This window comes from Canis lupus, chromosome 21 (genome assembly GCF_048164855.1).
Source record: "Canis lupus baileyi chromosome 21, mCanLup2.hap1, whole genome shotgun sequence".
In the NCBI taxonomy this organism is placed as follows: domain Eukaryota; kingdom Metazoa; phylum Chordata; class Mammalia; order Carnivora; family Canidae; genus Canis; species Canis lupus.
Window position 1 is genome coordinate 13,671,676 of NC_132858.1, and position 22,248 is coordinate 13,693,923.

Here is a 22,248-nt window from a genome sequence, read left to right on the forward strand (position 1 = left end):
GGAGTTGAAACTATAGGTGGGCTTATTTATTTTTCCCCAGAAGTTTGTTTGATTGGTGAAGGAAAAAGTAGAGGGAGTGATAGCAAGAGTAGAGAGAATTTGTTTTTAACTTTTTAGATGAGAGAGACTTGAGTATGAGGGAAAGGGAGGAAAAGGGAGCCATTGTAGAAGGAGAGATGGAAGATCCAGGAGAAGGAAAGGATGATTAACTGAATTATGATTATTAACTGAATATGTTTTCAGAAGAGGTAGAAAGGAATTCTGGGGTTAAGGGCAGAGGTGTAAGGTTATTTTGGAGGTGGGAACAGGGCCACATTTATCCATTAGACATTATTGGTATTGTGTCTAATCTATAAACTGTTTTGAGATCTTTGAAAATATTTGAGTCCTAAAAAAGTTTATTGATCTTCAAATGGATAAATATTTAATTATGTATTTATAAAACATGATGTCATTACTATAATTAGTATAGACAAACATTTTATTATATTTGAAACCAATTTATAGGTAACATTTTTCTCAATTAGCAGATATTACCAGTTGAGGCAGGGAATGGTCTTGAGACCATTGAGATGGTCTTAAAATGACTCTCCAAAGATTATTCAGCAATTAAAAAAAAGGAAATTCTGTCATTTGCAACAATATGGATGGATCTTGAGGGCATTATGCTAAAATATGGCAGACAGAGAAAGGCAAATACCATTATGATCTCACTAATATGTGGTATCTAAAAATAAACTAGACTCAGTTTATTTTTAACTGAGGAGGGTGGTGAGTGAAATGATGAAGTTGGGAGAAAAGTACAAACTTCCAGTTACATAGTAAGTACTCCTGGGGCTATAATGCACAACATGGTGACTATAGTTAATAATACTGTATTGTATATCTAAAAGTTGCTGAGAGAGCTTAAAAGTTGTCATCACAAGAAAAAATTGTCATGGGATGTCTGGGTGGCTCAGGGGTTTGCCACTTGCCTTTGGCTCAGGGTATGATCCTGGAGTGCCGGGATTGAATCCTGTGTCGGGCTCCCTGAGGTAAGCCTGCTTCTCCCTCTGCCTGTGTATCTGCCTCTCTCTCTCTTTAGGTCTCTCATGAATAAATAAATAAAATCTAAAAAAAAGAAAAAATTGTCATTATGTGTGGTGATGTGTGTTAACTAGATTTATTGTGGTGATTATTTCATAATGTATACAAATGTCGAATGATTATGCTGTACACCTAAAACTAATATGTTACGTGTTACTTATTATCTCAAAAAAAAAAAAAAAAGGAAGAAAACTCTGACTCTACAAAGAATAAATATATTTGACCAACAGAGATGAAAAGTAAGGAAGGTGAAGAATTAAGCTTAGAAATACAGCTGAAAGTTGATATTTTTTGCCTCACCACCTCCTCTTTGTCTTTGAAGTCAGATTTTCAGGGTTTTGTTCTTAGAGTTAGAGAAACAGAAGTAAGATGTAGGAGAGCAAAGACAGTTTGTATTTTTTTTGCTGTGGGAAAAAAGAAAGGCACAAATACAAGAAATCTGACAGCATTAAGACATTTGAAGTAAGGACACATAAATTGATCTATTGGGGAAAAAAGAAGCAACAAAGAACATTAACAGGAATAAAGTTGGCTTTGTAAATTGGTGGAAGAAAAAATACAAAAGTATTACAAAGTAATAATTAGATGAAACAAATGAAAAACTATTTTAGGAAAAAACTGTTAAGGAAACAATATGTTACAAATAATGGGCAAGGAGAGGGCAGATCCGAGGAGTACATATTTTTTAAAATTTAATGTGTTTTTGGGATCCCTGGGTGGCGCAGTGGTTTAGCGCCTGCCTTTGGCCCAGGGTGCGATCCTGGAGACCCGGGATCGAATCCCACATTGGGCTCCCAGTGCATGGAGCTTGCTTCTCCCTCTGCCTATGTCTCTGCCTCTCTCTCTCTCTCTCACTGTGTGACTATCATAAATAAATAAAAATTTAGAAAAAAAAATTTAATGTGTTTTTTTATTAGCTACAGAATTTTATTGGTAAAATAGATCTAAAGAGTTTTAACAAAACACAGTACCAAAACTTCTCACCTCTAAGCCCCACTCCTTGGAAGAGACTACTTCGAATTTTTTTCACCATTTCTTTTGCCTTTTTTTTTTCTGTATATTTTAATTTTTATTTATTTTTAAATTTTTATTATTTTAAAAATATTTTATTTATTCATGAGAGACTCCCAGAGAGAGAGAGAGGCAGAGACACAGGCAGAGGGAGAAGCAGGTTCCATGCAGGAAGCCCGATGTGGGACTTGATCTCAGGACTCCGGGATCAAACCCAGAGCCAAAGGCAGACGCTCAACTGCTGAGCTATCCAGGCATCCCTTTCCTGTATATTTTTAAATAGCAGGCTTAAGCTGTTCTTGATTTTTCAGTTTTAGATATGATCTAATGACTTCCTGTGATGGATTCAGTGCTTTTATATCCCCTAAAATTCCCTTTTCTCCTAGCCTTCTAATAAAGTTATGATTTTTTGGTCAAGCCAATATTCAGTGTCTATAATGACTATGGAAATGGTATGTATGCATATATATATATATATAGAGAGAGAGAGAGAGAGAGAATGAGAGAGAAAGATTGGAAGAGTTTGTGGGTTTTTTTGTGTAGCCTTTTTTTCTTTTTTCCTGGAGTCAATAATTGCTTTGTCTTTTATTTAGTTGGTTTTCTATAAATTTGTCTCTAATTTATCCCTAAACTCCAACCAAAAGATCAGTCTTCTCCCTGCTTATGTAGACAATCAGGTGTTTTCTACGTTTCAATTTATTTTCTTTTTTTTTTTTTTTTCAATTTATTTTCTTCAAGAGAACTCTCCTGGGGCACTCATTCACCTAAGTAGCCTCCTACTCCAATCTGGCCTGGTTGCTTTCTAAATCCTCTATCCTTATCATGTATATTACTTGTCTCTTTCAAGTCATATTCCATATTTCCTGAAGCCTGTGTTTTCCTTTTTCCTTATGTACTCCTTTGGTTAGGTAGCATCCTCCAGTATCTTTCTGAGAAGGGTGCATACAAAATAAGATTTGAGGGATCTTTGTCTATGAAACTGTCTTTATATTACCCTTGCATTTGGTGGATAGTTTGTGTGGGTATAAGATTCTGTGTTGGAGATAATTTTTCCTTAGAATTTTCAAAGCATTTCTACCTTTATAGCTTTTTATAATGCCATTTTGATTTGTGATATTTCATAAAGATGTCTATTGGTATAGAGCTTTTCTCACTCATTGTCTTGAGACCCTTTTATTTTTTTATTTTCTTGAGACCCTTTTAATGTGGAAATTCATAGCTTTCAGTTCTAAGAAGTTTTATTGAATTATGTATTTGATATTTTCTCATGTCTGTCTCTGGAACTATTGTTCCTCAGGCATTAGACTCATGCTCTAATTTTCCTATTGTTCTCTCTTCTTTTCCATATTCTTTTGGTTGTACCTTCTGTGAATATTTTTGACTTTTCCAATCCTGTTGAATTCTAAAAATATCTACAATTATATTTTACATTTCTTTACTTATTTTTTGTTTTCTGAATTCATGCATATAACATTTTATCTTGTCTTCCTATTAATTGTAGGTTTTTAAATTTTTTGTTTTGTTTTGTTTTGCTTGCATCTATGTCCCCTGAATTTTTCTTTTCTTTCTGAGTTTATTTTTTTATTTGTTATTATTTTTTAAAGATTTATTTATTATTATTATTTTTTAAAGATTTTATTTATTCATGAGAGATAGAGAGGCAGAGACACAGGCAGAGGGAGAAGCAGGCTCCAAGCAGGGAACCTGACGTGGGACTTGATCCCGGGTCTCCAGGATTGCACCCTGGGCTGAAGGCAGGCACTGAACCGCTGAGCCACCCAGGGATCCCCCGAGTTTTTTTTTTAAGAGGGAGAGGTTGGTGGGTGCAGAGGAAGAGAGAGAATCTTAAGCAGGCCCCACACCTATTGTGGAGCCCAACATGAGGCTTGATCTCACAACCCTGGCTCCACCAACTGAGCCAGCCAGGTGCCTCTAACCACAAGGATATTTAAAAATTAAATTCCTCTACAACTGAGTCAGATGATACATTTGGAATATAACAAGATATTTTTTTAAACCTTAGCACAGTTAAAAGCTATAGACATATATAAAGCAATGCTTAGAAGAATTATTGTTGCTATAAAAAAAGAAAAGTCAACACTTAAAGAATTTAGAAAGGGAACAAAGTAACAAACTGAAGAAAAGAAAAATTAGAACTAAATAATAAAAATAGAAATAAGCAAACAAATTTACTGGTGATTTTGAACTTTCAGAAACAATTTATAAGTTACAAGGTTTGTTATTTGTTTTTTAAGATTTTATTTATTTATTCATGAGAGACACACAGAGAGAGAGAGAGGCAGAGACACAGGCAGAAGGAGAAGCAGGCTCCATGCAGGGATCCTGATGTGGGACTCGATCCCGGGTCTCCAGGGCCCTGGGCGGAAGGCGGCGCTAAACCGCTGAGCCACCCAAGTTGCCCACAAGGTTTGTTATTAACCGAGAAAAAATAAGTATGATCTTTCTGTCAGTTTATTTTTTTTAAAAATATTTTACTTATTTATTCATGAGAGACACAGAGAGGCAGAGACATAGGCAGAGGGAGAAGCAGGCTTCCCGTGGAAACCCCAGGATCACGCCTGGCCCGAAAGCAGATACTCAACTGTTAAGCCACCCAGGCATCCCTGTGAAGACACTGTTAAAGGCAGTTCTGTTGAAGATCCAGAAGAGAGACCTGGAGAGATAGCCCCCATCTTCTTAGAGAATGCATAGTCATGAAGAGAATGTTGGATAGTAAATAGGAAATATTGACAAATATGAATGGTAAAAGGCAATTCTGATAAAGTCTCAGATGAAAATGAGAAATACATTTTGAAAACTAGAGGCAGGGGGATCCTTGTTTAAAGTGGCCAAGAATCGCGGTGCCTGGGTGGCTGTTGGTTAAATGTCTGGCTTTTGATTTCAGCTCAGGTCTTGATTTCAGGGTCATGAGTCCAAGCCCCATACTGGATGTGGGCCCTACTTAAAAAAAAAAAAAAGAAGATATGGTGCACACACACACACACACACACATGCACACAAACACACACACATGGAATATTATTCAGCCATAAAAAAGGATGAAATATTGCCATTTGTGATGACATGGATGGAGCTAGAGAGTATAATGCTAACCAGAATAAGCAGAAAAAGACAAATACCATATGATTGCACTGATATGTGGAATTTAAGAAACAAAACAAACAAGCAGAGGGAAAAATAAGTGAGAGGGAGAGAAAGAAATCAAGAAACAGGTTCTTAATTATAGAGAACAAATGGATTGTACCAGAGGAGAGGAGAGTAGGTGGTTGTGTTAAATAGGTGATGGGATTAAGGAATGCATTTGTCTTGATGAGCACAGAGTGATGTATGGAGTGTTGAATTACCATATTGTACACCTGAAACTAAAATAACACTGTAGTTAACTAAGTGGAATTAAAATAAAAACTTTTAAAAAGCCCTCCAAGTAAAAAATTAAAAAACAACAGAATTTCCCTAATGACTAATGATGTTGAGCATTTTTTCATGTATTTTTGTTATCTGTGTATGATGATGTATCTATTAAAATCTTTTGCCCTTTTTTGTTAGTAGCTTGTATTGTTGATATTAACATTTCATTTTATATTCTGAATATGTTTTTTGTTATATATATGATTTCCAGTTATTTTCTCTCAGACTGCCTTGTATTTGTGTCTTTTGAAAGCACATATTTTTAATTTTGATAAAGTCAGATTTATAATTTTTTTCTTTAATAGCTTTAAGCTTTTTATGCCTATTTGGGCCATTTTTTTGCCTAACTAAAGGTCACTAAGATTATTTCCTATGTTGTCTCTTACAAGTTAGTTTTAACTCTTATATTTAGGTCTCTGGCTTTTGAGTTGATTTTTTTTTTTTTTTTTTTTTTTTTATGGTGTGAAGTAAGGGTTTTTCTTTTTGTTTTGTTTTGTTTTGTTTTGCCTATAAATATCTAGTTGTTCCAGTACTGTTTATTGAAAAGACTATGTTTTGTCTATTGAATTACCTTGTCTTTGTTGAAAATGAATTGGCCATATTTGTGTGTGTGTATGTATTTCTAGATGCTCTCTTCTATTTCATCACTATATATATTTATCTTTATGTTAATACCGTACTGTCTTAGTTACTGTCTTTATCTTTTTTTTTTTTTTTTTAAGATTCTATTTATTTATTCATGAGAGACACACACAGTGAGAGAGAGAAAGGCAGAGACACAGGCAGAGGGAGAAGCAGGCTCCATGCAGGATCACACCCTGGGCCGGGGGCAGGAGCTAAACTGCTGAGCCACCTAGGGATCCCCAATTACTGTCTGTATCACTAGTCTTGAGAAATCAGATAGAAGTCCTCCAGTTTTGCTGTTCTTGTTCAAAATTGTTTTAATGCTTTGATATTTCTTTTTTAAAAAAATATTTTATTAATTTATTCATGAGAGACACAGAGAGCAAAGCAGAGACATAGGCAGAGGGAGAAGAAGGCTCCTTGCAGGGAGCCTGATTGGGGACTCGATCCTAGGACCCCAGGATCACAACCTGAGCCAAAGGCAGATGCTCAACCAGTGAGCCACCCAGTTGCCCCTGCTTTGATATTTCTTAATGGCTATATCAGCTTGGGCAAATTACTTGTCCTCTCTATGCTCAGCTTCCCAATTTGTTTTTGTTTTTATTTTTTATAAGCTTCCCAATTTGTAAACTGAATAGTAATAAGACTATTATTAGCTTTCCACACTACCCTGGGAAGGGTCCATACAGCATTGTTCTGTGTTTCCATTGTAACTTAAAGGGAAATTTTAACAATGTCCGGAGCCCTTGATGTTCTGCAAATGAAGGAGGAGGATGTCCTCAAATTCCTTGCAGCAGGAACCCACTTAGGTGGCACCAACCTTGATTTCCAAATGGAACAGTACATCTATAAAAGGAAAAGTGATGGTATCTGCATCATAAATCTGAAGAGAACCTGGGAGAAGCTTCTGTTGGCAGCTCGTGCCATTGTTGCCATTGAAAACCCAGCTGATGTCAGTGTCATATCCAGGAATACTAGCCACTGAGCTGTGCTGAAATTTGCTGCTGCTACTGGAGCCACTCCTATTGCTGGCCACTTTACTCCTGGAACCTTCACTAACCAGATCTAGGCAGCCTTCTGAGACCCAAGGCTTCTGGTGGTTACTGATCCCAGGGCTGACCACCAGCCTCTCACAGAGGCATCTTATGTTAACCTGCCTACCATTGCTCTGTGTAACACAGACTCTCCTCTGTGCTACGTGGACACTGTCATCCCTTAGCAACGACAAGGAAGCTCACTCAGTGGGTCTGATGTGGTGGATGCTAGCCCGGGAAGTCCTGTGCATGTGTGGCTCACCGTTTCCCGTGAGCACCCATCGGAAGTCATGCCAGATCTCTACTTCTACAGAGATCCTGAAGAGATTGAAAAGGAAGAACAGGTTGCTGCTGAAAAGGTTGTGACTAAGGAGGAATTTCAGGGTGAATGGATGACTCCAGCTCCTGAGTTCACTATTCAGGAACTACTACTCCGGCTACTCAGCCTGAAGTTGCAGACTGGTCTGAAGGCATGCAGGTGCCCTCTGTGCCTATTTAGCAGTTCCCTATTGAAGACTGGAACGCTCAGCCAGCCACTGAAGATTGGTCTGCCGCTCCCACTGCTCAGGCCACTGAATGGGTAGGAACAACCACTGAGTGGTCTTAAGCTGCTCTTCCACAGAAAACAGAACAAAACAAAAAGACTATTATGAAGGTTTTTTGTTTTGTTTTGTTTTTGTTTTTGTTTTTAGAGAGAGAGTTGGGGAGGGGGGAGAAGGAGAGGGAAAGAGAGAATCTTAAGTAGACTTCATGCCCAGGCAGAGCCTGATACAGGGCTCAATGTCATGACCCTGAGATCATGACCTGAGCCAGAATCAAGAGTTGGAAACTTAACAGACTGAGCCACCCAGGTACCCCAAGACTGTTATGAAGATTAAATGAATAAAACTCATAGCATTGTTCCTGGCACATAGAAAGAGCTCCAAAAATATTAGCTAATATTATTTTTTTATTTCAGTTAAAGGGGCAATAGTGTGTTGATTGATCATAAAACCTGGCAAAAATAATCCTAAAAGAGGAAACTATAAACTATTTAAAGATATGAACAAAAGTGTCAAAGATCCTTAATAGATTTCTAGCAAATAATGTGACATATGTCTACCCCAGAAATGCAATATTAGTCTAATTTCTAAAATATTTATTAAATATAATAACTGGATATACCCTTAACAGCATATTAATAGATACTAAGACTCAAAATAATCTAGCTTTTTGAAGTTTCTAATCTTGATAAACTCCAAAAAAACCCTAAAAATAGAGTATTTCTAACTTCTGTTATTTATTTGAAACTATGAGAAAAATTAAATTCATTTTTCTTGAAAATAAGAACAAAACAAAGATGCCTCCTAGAACCACTGATATTTATTTATTTAGTAAGCTCTATGCCCAATGTGGGACCTGAACTCACGACCCTGAGATCAAGAGTTGCATGCTCTACCGACTGAGCTAACCCGGCACACCAAACCACTATTACTTTACAGTATTGGATATTAAGACTTGAACATTTTTTTTAAAGATGAATATAGGACCACAAATTATATATGGTCAAAGTTTTTTCTTACGCTTGTGGGAGTGTAAATGGGTATATTTTGGAAAACTGTTTGGCAGTCTGTGCTAAAACTGAACATACTCATACCCTATGACTCGGTCATTTATTCCTAGGCACAGAACCAACTGAAATGCAGACATATGTTTACTAAATACTCATACTAGAATACTCATAGTGACGCCATTCATAATAGGCCCAAACTGGAAACTTAAAAAATACTGTCAACAAGGAAATTAATAAATAAATCATAGTATATTCAACAGTGGGCTATTATGCTGCAATGAGAATTAATGAACAACTACTCACAGCTCCCTGTCCCTCTGCCTGCCACTGCACCTGCTTCTGTGCACATGCTCTCTCCCTCAAATAAATAAAATCAGAAGAAGGAAAGGAAGGAAGGAAGGAAGGAAGGAAGGAAGGAAGGAAGGAAGGAAGGAAGGAAGGAAGGAAAGAAAGAAAGAAAGAAAGAAAGAAAGAAAGAAAGAAAGAAAGAAAGAAAGAAAGAAAGAAGAAAGAAAAAAGACAGGTGCAAAAGACTGCATACTGTGTGATTTTATATATATCTCAAAAATAGATATCAAAGCACATTTTCTTGTAATTTGTGACAAACTAAGTTTAGCAAATAATGTGAAAAATTTATTAGTTGACAGTTGGAAGGACCGTGGAGGGAATTCATTTAGATTCACACCTCCTACCTTATGGGGTACAATAAATTCTAGTTGAATTAAAATGTTAAAATACTTTTATATCCAGGAGAAAATAATCAAGTATGCTTACCCCTGAGATAATTTTATGACATAAACCAACAATAGATATTTGAGAGCAGATGGATGTGTAGATAAAATATTTTTTTAACTTTTCATAGGATAAATAGCAAGGATAAAAGAGGAGTGACAAGATAGGGAAATTACAATGAATATGGTGACTAAAAGTTAATATACGACATGGAAAGGAAATAAATGGTACAAATTTGTGTTATAGTAACTAAGTCCTTCAGGACAAGTGACCAGAGGAAGTTAACAATTTGTTCACGTGTAAAAGTGAAAAATTAGGGTCAATCTACATACCCATCAATAAGGAAATTGATAGATATCAATTTATTAACCATTAGTAGACATTCCTATGCAGCCATTAAAAAATGAGTTACATTCATTAACAGGGAAAGATATAAGTAAAATTTTAAGTGAAAATATAAGTTATAGAGTACAGTGTGATTACATTTCTGTAAACATGTTATGAACATTTATAAATATATGTACGATCACAGATAGAAAAAGTTCTAGGAGGAAGTATAACAATCTGTTAACAGTGAATACTCTGGGAAATTGAATTCAGAGAGTGCTTACAAGTAAGGATGCCTTACTGTTTTGTGTTCTATTACAGAAGAATGTGTTGCTTTTATAATTAAAAGTCTGTGTAAGAGAAAAGATAACCTAACTAAATATTCAGGTTCACCGATAATTTAAGCTTTGCAAATGACACTGTTGGGTTAATTTAAAATTAAAGCTTTATACTGAGATGTCTGCAAAGAAATTGGTCTCCGTTTCTTGAAGGTAGTACAGTCTTTTTGGAGAGCACTTTGACAGTACATAACAAGAGCTATAAAAATAAGCGTATCTTTTGATGCTAAAGCCCTACTTCTGGAAATATATCCTAAGGAAGTAACTCAAAAAGAAATTGTTCACATAAACATGTTTATAATCACATTATCATTAAGAAAAAACTTGAAATAGGAATCCCTGGGTGGCTCAGCGGTTTGGCGCCTGCCTTTGGCCCAGGGCGCGATCCTGGAGACCCGGAATCGAGTCCTACATTGGGCTCCCAGCATGGAGCCTGCTTCTCCCTCTGCCTGTGTCTCTGCCTCTCTCTCTCTCTCTCTCTGTGTGTGTGTGTTTATTATAAATAAATAAATCTTAAAAGAAAAAAGAAAAAACTTGAAATAATCTAGAAGCAAACTGAAGTAGATTAAAAATAGAATATTATATCACTAAATAATTCCCAAGAAGACTTTATATATATGTGAAAAAGCGCATGAAATAAAATATTTTGGAAAAATGGAACTCCAGTACAAACTGGTGTATACACTAATGAGAAGGGACCACAGAGATATGTAAATCTTTGCTATTTTAAGATAAAGGATTCTGTATTTAACATTTTAAAAAAATATTTATTTATTCATGTGAGACATACAGAGAGAGGCAGAGACACGGGAAGAGGGAGAAGCAGGCTCCATTCAGGGAGCCCGATGTAGGACTTGATCCCAGGACCCCAGGATCATGTCCTGGGCCGAAGGCAGATGCTCAACCACTGAGCCACCCAGGCGCCCTTTAAGTAACATTTTATTTTTTAAATTTTTTTTTTTTTTTTTTACGTTTTTATTTATTTATGATAGTCACAGAGAGAGAGAGAGAGAGAGAGGCAGAGACACAGGCAGAGGGAGAAGCAGGCTCCATGTACCGGGAGCCTGACGTGGGATTCGATCCCGGATCTCCAGGATCGCGCCCTGGGCCAAAGGCAGGCGCCAAACCGCTGCGCCACCCAGGGATCCCTAAGTAACATTTTAAAATGCAATAACAGGGTATCCCTGGGTGGCTCAACGGTTTAGCGCCTGCCTTTGGCCCGTGGCGTGGTCCTGGAGTCCTGGGATCGAGTCCCACATCAGGCTCCCTGCATGGGGCCTGCTTTGCCTTCTGCCTGTGTCTCTGCCTCTCTCTCTATCTCTCTCTCTGTCTCTCATGAATAAATAAATCTTTAAAAAATAAAATAAAGTGCAGTAACATATTGGTCTTCTAATTTAAAAAAGGATTAAACTAGATGTCCTAATAAGATTGCTATCAGCTCCATGCTTTTTGTAATCTCAAGAAAATGAAATTGAAAGTAAAGTTTTACTTCTTTTCCTTCTCCCTCTAGTACCATTCAGCTTCTTATCCTCAGCTTAACATTTCCCTTAAACTAGATCCATTAATGAGAAATCATCCATTTCTAGTGGGTCATTTTGTTTTGGAAAGACAAAGTAAAAATTAGGGAAATAGAAGAGAATGCAGCAATTTCATTCTCCATATCCATTTATATTAAAATTGTATACACAAAATGTTTACTTATGCTTAATCAGGCTTTCAGATAGTTCTGGGGAATAAAGTATCATTCTTTCCCATAATCTAATGAAGACATTAATTTGAAGGTCAAATAACTTGCATAAGGCCCCAAGGAGTCATCTGTAGGACAAGGATTAGGAACTAGTTCTTGGGGCACCTGGGTGGCTCAGTTGTTAAGCATCAGATTCTTGGTTTCATCTCAGGTCATGATCTCATGGGTTATGAGATGGAGCCCCACATCAGGCTCCGTGCTCAGCAGGGAATCTGAAGATTCTTTTCCTCTGCCTCTACCCCCACTCATGTGCTTGCTCTCTCTCTCTCTCTCTCTCTCTCTCTCTCAATCCTCCCCTGGCCTGTCTAAAATAAATAAATCTGAAAAAAAATTTAAAAAAACAAACTAGGTCTTGTATAATGAGACCCCCTTGCTTGGGCTGTTGAGCCTGGATGCCTTTGTGGCACGGCAATGCAGGTCTGTGATCAATTCACTGCTTAAGAGCTGGACTGAAGGTCAATTCACTTCTCCTTCATGAGCTTGATTATTTGAGCCATTTAATTTTCTGAAATGAGATTTCTCTTTTTTGTTTTATTTTTCCCCCAGGTTTTTAAAACATTTTATTTAAATTCAATTAATTAACATATAATGTATTATTGGTTTCAGAGGCAGAGGTCAGTGATTCATCAGTCTTATATAATACCTAGTGCTCATTACATCACTTGCCCTCCTTAGTGTCCATCATCCAGTTACCTCATGAAAAGAGATTTCTGGAAGCAATTGTAGAAGCATCTTAACACTACCACCAGGTGGAACTGAATAGGATCTGACCTATTTTGTCCAAAGAGAAGTGGTCATTAAAGAGAAGTTCTGCTTCCCCTTTGCTACCTCTTCACGCATTGCCCCTCATTTGTTCACTCTTCTCTCTAATGCAAAATACAGGATCTTAGAAGGAAATGGTGCTGTCATCAGTTCTAAAATTGAACAGAATGTTGTCTCAGTAAGCAGAAAAATTAATTTTAAGAAGTCTTTATATAAATTCTGTGAAATACCAATACATCGATTTGTGGTCTGTTTTACCATCATGTTTGTATCACTTATTTTTAAGATAATGGTGATCTTTTAAACTTTCTAAATTTCTCCAAAAATTATCCTAATTCTGTGATTCAGTGGAAAATATTTACACTCATGAGATTAAAGTTCAAATCTTTGCCCTACTATTTATAAGCTGTGTGACCTTGGGCAATTTCCTCATTTGTAAAATGGCGATAATAATCCCAGCCTTATCTGACTCTTGGGCTGGTTGTAAGGCTCAGTGAGATAATGTATGTGAAAATATTTAGTAAATTTTCAGGGGTGTTACAAATGTTATTGTTCAAGTTATGAAAGTCATTAAGACCTTACCTGTTCACAACAATGATAATAAGCACTGAGATAGCATTACATCGCTTCAATTGCTAGAATAGTGTCTGAAACACTCTGCCATTGTATCATGCACTAACCTAGACCCATGAATAGGCCAGTGAACATTCTGATTGGTATGTTAATTTGATCCATTCATTCATACTTTTGGGAAAACATATAGATACTTTATGTTAATAGTAGGTTTGTCTGGATACAGCAGAAAAAAACTAAAATAACTTGGTTTGAACAAGTTAGAAGATTATTTCTTGGAATCCCTGGGTGGCTCAGTGGTTTAGCACCTGCCTTTGGCCCAGGGTGTGATCCTGGAGTCCTGGGATCAAGTTCCGCATTGGGCTCCCTTCATGGGGCCTGCTTCTCCCTCTCTGCCTGTGTCTCTACCTCTCTCTCTGTGTCTATCATGAATAGATAAATAAAATCTTAAAAAAAAAAAAGATTATTTCTCTTTTTGTGGAAAACAAGGCTGAAGATAGGCAGTCTCTGGTTGGTATGGTGTGCTCCAAAGTATAATCAGCAACTCAGGTTTCCATACGTTTGCTCCAACATCTTAACCAGAGATTCCATCTTTTACCTCACGATCCATGAGGACTGAAGGAGCTCTCTATTATCCTCTAGGGTAAATAAGGGACATCTTTCAGCTGAATCAGTTCCATTTTAGTACTTTCTAGAAGACCCACACCATACTGGGCTTATATTTTATAGCTTAATCACATGACTAAAGTCTAGCTACAAAGAAAGATAATGAGAAAATATGATATTTATTCCAGTGGCCAGGAGCCCAGGTAAAAATTGGAGTATGTTTCTAAAGAGGAAGAGATTGCTGGGGTAGGCAACTAGCAGTCTTTGTCACAGCATTATATAAATATATGGATGTCTTCTGTTATGCACTCCCCTCCTCCTTTCTCCCTGACACATGCATACACACGTGTGTACACACATACACACTACTCACATTCACATAGGCACCGCCTATTTAATTTTATTTCCTAGATAAGTTAGTCCACTCTAGTGATCTTGTGCCCAAAAGTTCTTTTCTGTTGCTAATGCATGGTGATTGTACCAACTTTAGAAAATGGTCAATTGAGATCATTAAACAGAAGGATCTTGGTCTTTTTTCAAAACAGCCAGTTGGTCAACAGAATAAATTGACTGTATGTACTCCGCACTATGGTTGATACTGCAAAAGATGTATAAGGCATATAACATGGACCCTTTTTCCTATATTTGATCATAGTGAATGGGGCCATTATATTCCCAAATTCCCAAGAAAGGAACCCAGAAATCATCCTAAATTTCCTCTCATCTTTTACTTCTCATATCCAATCGATTATCAACTTCTACTGGTTATTCCTCTTTTGTTTTGATCTATCATTCTTGTTGTTACTTTCCTAATTCAGGTCTTTGTTATTTCTGGCCTGGATGTTTGAAGAACTGCTTGATTTATATCTGTGCATTCTCCCTCCACTTCTTTCACAGTACTGTCACAGTAATTTTTCAGAAGTAGTAGTCTTTTACTTTCTTTTTTTGTTGCTGTTTTTGTTTTAGTCTTTTACTTTCTTGCTCGAAATTCAGTGATTTCCCAAAATCTGTGCTCCTTATAGAGTCCTTTAGAATGATGATGCTGTCTAAACTTATCTTTTAGCAATACTGAACTGTATTGATCATAGTGAATGGGGCCATTATATTCCCAAATTCCCAAGAAAGGAACCCAGAAATCATCCTATTCAAATTCTATTTCTTTTCTTTTTTTTTTTAAATTTTACTGCAATTTCAGTATAGTTAACGTACAGTGCTACATTAGTTTCAGGTATACAAAATGGTGATTCAACATTCCCATTCATCACCCTGTGCCCATCACAAGTGCCCTCCATAATCCCCATCACCTATTTAATACATCCTCCCATCCCCCTCCCCTCTGGTAACCATGTTTGTTCTCTATAGTTAAGAGTCTGTTTCTTGGTTTGTGTCTCTCTCGCTCTTTTTCCCTTTGCTTTTTTTGTTTCTTAATTTCCACACATAAATCAAATAACATGGTATTTGTCTTTCTCTGACTTATTTTGCTTAGAATTATACTCCATCCATGTTGTTTCAAAAGGCAAGATTTCATTCATTTTTATGGCTGAATAATAGTCCAGAGACAATGCAAAGCTAATTTAGCTTTTCAGATCCACTATGCAAATATGAAAAATATCTTCATCCTTCTGCCTGTTCTGATGTGTCTTTATTGAATATCCTCTCTCCACTTGTTCACGTGGCAAATTCTTTCACAGGCTTTCTCAGCATAAGTGTTCCTCTTTTGAAACTCTTTCTCTGAGTCAACAAAACCACTCTTTTCTGTTTACACTTTTTACATACCTCCTTTATAACAATTATCATACTATATTATATTGTTAATTTGTATATCTACTTCTCTAATAGATGGTAAGCTTCTCAAGGACAAAGACCATACTTAAGTATTAAATAATTATTAAAAAATAAAATAATGTCTTCAATTGTGTGGTAATGTAGTTGAGGACACTAACCGATGAAATAACACTGAGTCAGTGTGCAATCAAGTGCTATGTGATAAGTAATAGTTCAGGGGAAAAAAGGAGATACAGGAGATTGGAGGAATTAGGGAAGGAATCAAAGAGAACATAATCACCAGTAGGGATATTGCATAATGATTTGGGCCAAGAAAACTGAAAATTCTAGGGACATATTTTTATGTTCAGCAATGTTTGTATAAAGAAATATTTATAGGGATGCCTAGCTAGTTTAGTTGGTAGAGCACGCAACTCTTAGTCTCAGGGTTATGAGTTCAGGCCCCACATTGGGCGTGGAGCCGACTTCAAACAAACAAACAAATAAGATCAAAACAAAGTACTCCATTAAATTTTGAAAAAATATAATAAGTCTACAAGAAAAGAAAAATGAGAAAGGATAAAACCATATGGGGCACCTGGGTGGCTCAGTCAGTTAAGTGTCAGACTCTTGGTTTCTGCTCAAGTCTTGATCTCAGGGTCATGAGATTGAGCCCCATGTGAAGCTCTGTGCTCAGCACAGAGTCTGCTTGTCTTTCTTCCTCCCTCTCAGCCCATCTCCCACTCAAATAAATAAATATGTAAACAAAAGGAAAAAAACCTAGAAAATACAAAGGGGTATATTGGTTTAATTTGGAACCCTCTTATCTATAAGTGTTTTTAGTTCCTTTTAACTTTAGTTTTTTTCCATCTCTAAAGAAATTAAAGTCCCATTGTATAAATACTTTATTAGTACTACTGTATCACATAAGCATCTGCATTGTCTCTGGACTATTATTCAGCCATAAAAATGAATGAAATCTTGCCTTTTGAAACAACATGGATGGAGTATAATTCTAAGCAAAATAAGTCAGAGAAAGACAAATACCATGTTATTTGATTTATGTGTGGAAATTAAGAAACAAAAAAAGCAAAGGGAAAAAGAGCGAGAGAGACACAAACCAAGAAACAGACTCTTAACTATAGAGAACAAACATGGTTACCAGAGGGGAGGGGGATGGGAGGATGTATTAAATAGGTGATGGGGATTAGGGAGGGCACTTGTGATGGGCACAGGGTGATGAATGGGAATGTTGAATCACCATTTTGTATACCTGAAACTAATGTAGCACTGTATGTTAACTATACTGAAATTGCAGTAAAATTTAAAAAAAAAAAGAAATAGAATTTGAATAGGTTTTTCTCAGTAGAAGGCATACATATGGCTAAAAAACACATAAAAAAAGTGCTCAATATTATTAATCACCATAGAAATGCAGATCAAAGCCATGAGATACCATTTCAAACTCACTAAGATGGCTAAAATAAAAAAATACGGGCAATGACAAGTATTAGTAAGGATGTAGAAAAATTATACCCTCGTATGTGTCTGTTAGGGTTATAGAATGATGCAGCCACTTTTGAAAACAATTTGGCAATAAAACATACAGTTACTATATAATTAGCACTTGCACCCTTAAACATATGCCCATGAGAGTGAAAAATAGCTCCACAAAAATCTGTACACAAATATCCACAGTGACATTGTTCTTAATAGCCAACAAGATGAATACAACTGATGGATGGATAAACAAAAGGTGGTAAACTCAGAATGAAATGTATTCAGTAAGAAAAAAAGAATGAAGTATTGACACAAGCTATAATAGGGAGGAACCTCAAAAACTTGATGCTAAGTGAAAGAAGCCAGTGAGAAAAGCCCATATTGTATGATTTCATTTATAGAAAATGTCCAGACTAGGGAAATCAGTAGAGACAAAAAATAGATGAATAGTTTCTGGGGGCTAGGAGAAGAGGGCATGGGAACTGACTGCTAATGGGTACTTGCTTTGGACGATTGAAGAGATGAAGAAATGAGGTAGTGGGGATGGTTGCACGACTCTTTGAGTATACTAAAAACTTGAATTGTACATGTTAAAAGGGTGGATTTTATGGTAAGTGAATTATATTTCATTAAAGCTATTATTAAAAGAATCCTCTGGGATGTCTGGCTGGCTCAGCCAGTGGGGCATGGGACTCTTGATCTCCCGTCATGAGTTGAAGCCCCATGTTAGGGGTAGATTTTACTAATGGGAAAAAAAAAAAAAAAAGAAAAGGATCTGCATTGTCTCAACCTCTAATCTTTTTAACTGTGCACATACACAGTATTAATATATGCTTATATATACATAGTTAATGTGCAATATATATAGTACAAATATGCATATACTCTGACAGGATAACACATTCCAAGGTTCAAAAAATATATATTAAGGCATACATTGAGAGGCATTGTTTCCACCCTGTCTCAATTTCTTCCTCTCCTGTGTTCTGTAGATAACTGCTTTTATGCAACTAGCTCTTTTATTTTATATTTTTTAAAGATTTTATTTTTAAGTAATCTCTACATCCAATGTGGGGTTTTGAACTCACAAGTCCAAGATCAAGAGTCGCAGGCTCTACTGACTGAGCCAGCCTGGCTCAACCATCTCTTTTAAATCTATAGGATATGATTATGTTTGTTTCTCCCAAGTTTCCAGTACTGCTGAGCTTTGCCTTTTTTTTTTTTTAACTGAAATGACCTTTTTCTTTACTTTTTCTAAAATACATTCTTTTTCTGCCTTTATTATAAGGGGATGTAATAATTTGCCTGCTTTGGTTTTCTCCAAATTAAGGTTTCAGCATAATTTAGTAGTCTGATTATCAATACTTAGATTATCTTCTAGCCAATCATTGTGTTAAATACAAGTAACTCTTTATAATAACTATTATCATGTATCATAGGTCAAAGAAAAGTTTATTTATAATTTTTCCTGAATTATAATTGACACCAGAGACCTGAATAGGTTATCAGTAGGATAAAAGAAGAAGCCTGGATAATATAATTTGATCATTCCATTTAGAAGGTTGGATCCATTCAGGGAGAGTATGAAAATATATTTGAAAATAATTTCGTTTTACCATGACTTATTTTGCTTGCTATGTACAAAGAAAAACTTCAGCAATGTGATTACAGATGGATATATGGAGAACTTCAGAACTACATATGAGGGATGCCTGAGTGGCTCAGCGGTTGGGCATCTGCCTTTGGCCCAGGGCATGATCCCGGGGTCCTGGGATTGAGTCCTGCATTGGGATCCTTGCATACAGCCTGCTTCTTCTTCTCCCTCTGTCTGTGTCTCTGCCTCTCTCTGTGTGTCTCTCATGAATAAATAAATAAGAATCTAAAAAAAAAAAAAAAGCTGCATTTGAGCAAGCCCAGATACTTTCCATCGTTGAGTCAGGAGTGAAAAAAATGAGGAAAGGCTTCAATTTCATTTTTTTAAAGTTTTATTTATTTAAGTAATCTCTACACCCCATGTGGGGCTCATACTCATGACCCTAAGATCAAGTCACATATTCTTCCAACTGAGCCAGCCAGGTGCCCCAGTGAGTCAGCCAGGCACCCCTTCAATTTTGTTATCTATAAAATGATGGTAGTTAAATGATATGATCTTAAAATCCTTCCACTCCTTAAGCTTGTGCAATTTAGGAGCAGTGGTGAGAATAGTAATGAAGTGATTGACTACTGATTCTAAGTTTAGTACAACCAAGAGGCTGGTAGAACAATCTGTGGGAGGACCTACGAGATTTCAAGTCCTGGTAAAGAGGAATAGTGTGTTCAGTGGAAATGGAGGAGAAAATGGAATTTTGGGGTCAGGGGATTTGATGGGCCATCATTGTGAAAGAAAGCCCACCATGTGCTCCTGGGAAGAAAAATGTGGGTTCTGGGTTTTTGGTTTTCTTTTTTTTTAACATGTGGGTCATAAATTCTCAGGGGAGCTATAGATAAACCATAGGAGGTTCTCAAATCCTCTAAATTATGCACAACATATTAAATTATATCCATTTTTCTGTGAGAAAATATTTTCAGCTTTAAATAGATTCTTATCATGACCTAACAAAAAAGTCATTCACTCTTAAAAATTAATGATAAAGACTCCTGATGATTAAAATGGAGAAAGAGGGATACCTCCGTAGCCTTGCAGTGGGTGAATATGGTTATTGTGATACTTTCAGAGTCCGTTAGGTTTTAGTCACCCGACCTTGAAGTAAGAGAGAAAAATGAATAGAAAGAAACAGAATTTGGGGATCCCTGCGTGACTCAGTGGTTTAGCGCCTGCCTTTGGCCCAGCCGCGATTCTGGAGTCCCGGGATCGAGTCCTGCGTCAGGCTCCCGGCATGGAGCCTGCTTCTCCCTCTGCCCCCCACCCCCCCCCTCTCTCTCTCTCTATGTCTATCATGAATAAATAAAAATCTTGAAAGAAAGAAAGAAAGAAATAGAATTTGCCATTAGGCAGTTTTGAGTCTTGGCTTGCCATTATTAGCTGTGTGACCTTAGGTTTATAACCCCTGTTAAGCTTCAGTTTTCTCAGCTATAAAATGAAAATAGTAAGTAGCTACCTTAGATGGTGGTTGTCAGGGTAAAATGAGATAACACAGGTTGAACACATAATATGGTGCTTGACACATAGTGGGTATTTGGTCAACCTCTCCCCTCAGATTTTAGATTTTGTATATCTGGTCCTCAGTAAGTCCATCTTCAGAGAACTACTCAGTGATGCTCATACTCAAGAAGATCATATCTTATTAAGAGGTCAGTTTAGAGGTCAGTTTAGAGGTTCTTTCCCATGCAGATTTGCAAGCCGGGTGTGCAAAAAACCCACATTGGACTTGTTGCCTGGCAGCACGTGTCCCTGAGTGGTAGTACATGGCTTGCATTGTAATGTCATCAGTGCAGGGGCCAGCTGGCTGAACATGTACTGCCACATGGGCTAGGGACTCCATTCCTCAACAAAACAGCAGCCAGCACTAGGGTTAACAGAAAATGACAAACCAGGCATGGATGAGGGAGGCGCCAGCAGAGCAGCGGGATGTCCTTTGATTTGCTTCTGTTATTTGCATGTCTTTCTTGTGATGTCTGTGAAATGTTCAGAATGACAAAGTTTTTAAAAGACCTGCTGACTCCGCCTGAAAAATGTGAAAAACCTCCCGTTTAGAGACCTATTATGTCCAGCTAGCCTGCATTTTCTATATCTTTTTCTTCATTTTTTATTAATGCAAACATTTGCATGAAGACAGAACCTTTGTTTCGTAAAGAGTTCATCTGCCCCTGCTGCTTACTGGCCCTGCCATGCAAGAGCACAACAGAACCTTTGTTACGCTTTCAGCAAAGCTGTTTATGAACGGTGGCTTACTGAGGACTGCTTCCTGTGCTGTGTGCTTCCATTTTGTCTAAAAAGAAAAAAAAGAAAATAGTTCTTAGGAGTGAAAAGAATTTGGACTTTCTTTTATTCAAGTCTTGGATGTTGAAATGACAAGTAGCCTCCAAATTTGTGAGGAACTGGTAATTGCATCGAATGCATTTTTTCACTTTACCTTGAACATAATGAGGCCCTTAGTAACAATGGAAGGAGCAAGTGCTTTCTCATTGGATGAGAGGGAGGGGACAGTAAAAAGGCAACAGAAAGAGGGGTTGAGAACAGGACAAAAGTGGCGTCCTGTAAGAACCCTAATATTGTAACAGAATGTGTTTTGGTACTTAGCGTTTCCCACCTGGGAGGCGCAATCCTGAAGTGGTTTCGTTGAATAAAGAATAGCACCACAGTGTATAAATAGTGATACAGTTTATGTATTCAATCAGTAAATATTTGAATGACTGGTATGTGGAAGACACTGAATGGTCCTAAGAGTTAAAGGGGATAAAAGATAAATGAGTCATGGTCACTAGCAGCCTATAAGGAGTTGGAAGTCTAACAAAGAAGATAACACATGTATAACAGAAATCACTGTCTCAAGGTATAAAGTGACATTGGAAATATTTTAAATAGATGGTTAGGGAATTCAGGAAAAGGGAGATTGCTTCTGGGTCAGAGAGAATCAGGAAAAGCTTCGTGAAGAAAGCGGCATTTGACTTGAGCCTGGCAGGAAAGGTAGGCTTGGACATTGCAACAGAGCTATGAGTGAGGAGTCAAAAATTATGTTGGTCTGGTAAAATAGATCCCAGAGTATATTTTTATAGGGTAATTTGGTGTTTGACACTATTAATTTAGATGCTATGGTAAGTGTTGGCATGAGTTTTCTGTGTAATCTAAATTAGGGCCAGTCTAGGCTATGCTGTTCCATTCATTCACCCCATGACCTTGTGCACTTTGGCCTAGGCCTCTGGAGTATCTATAAATATCTACAATAGCATGTTTACTTTCATAACAAAAATAGACAAAGGGATTATTGGGCATTATTACAACCATATCCCATAAACAGGGTGTAGACACAGTTCTGAGTGGGGATTTGACATGTGAGACTCATATTTGAAAGAGAATCCCCACCTTCATATAGAAGCAGTATCAAACAGAAGGGAGAAGATCAGGAATTCTAAACCCATGAGTTTTCAGCTACCTTAAATTAGAAATCATTTCTGTATCTTTCTATTAGACTGAGGTCCTGTTACTGTTATATGAGTTGTTGT

The 22,248-nt window shown here is 37.0% G+C and overlaps 1 protein-coding gene, 1 long non-coding RNA gene and 1 pseudogene across 9 annotated transcripts in view; 2 read left to right on the plus strand and 1 right to left on the minus strand.

Moving 5' to 3' along the window:
• CSTPP1 (centriolar satellite-associated tubulin polyglutamylase complex regulator 1) overlaps positions 1 to 22,248 on the plus strand; it is a 198,419-nt gene that overhangs the window by 13,200 nt on the left and 162,971 nt on the right. The gene's annotated exons all lie outside the window — the stretch shown is intronic.
• Positions 1 to 22,248, minus strand: part of LOC140612711 (uncharacterized) — an 81,266-nt gene that overhangs the window by 2,647 nt on the left and 56,371 nt on the right. For 4 of the 5 annotated variants that reach the window (XR_012013887.1, XR_012013886.1, XR_012013885.1 and 1 more), the window contains one exon: positions 20,076 to 21,014. The exons of the other annotated variant lie outside the window; for it this stretch is intronic. This is a non-coding gene — a long non-coding RNA (uncharacterized lncRNA). Of the gene's footprint in view, positions 1 to 20,075; positions 21,015 to 22,248 lie in introns of those variants that run through there. 5 annotated transcript variants of the gene reach the window in all.
• LOC140612708 (small ribosomal subunit protein uS2-like) lies at positions 6,806 to 7,827 on the plus strand (annotated as a pseudogene).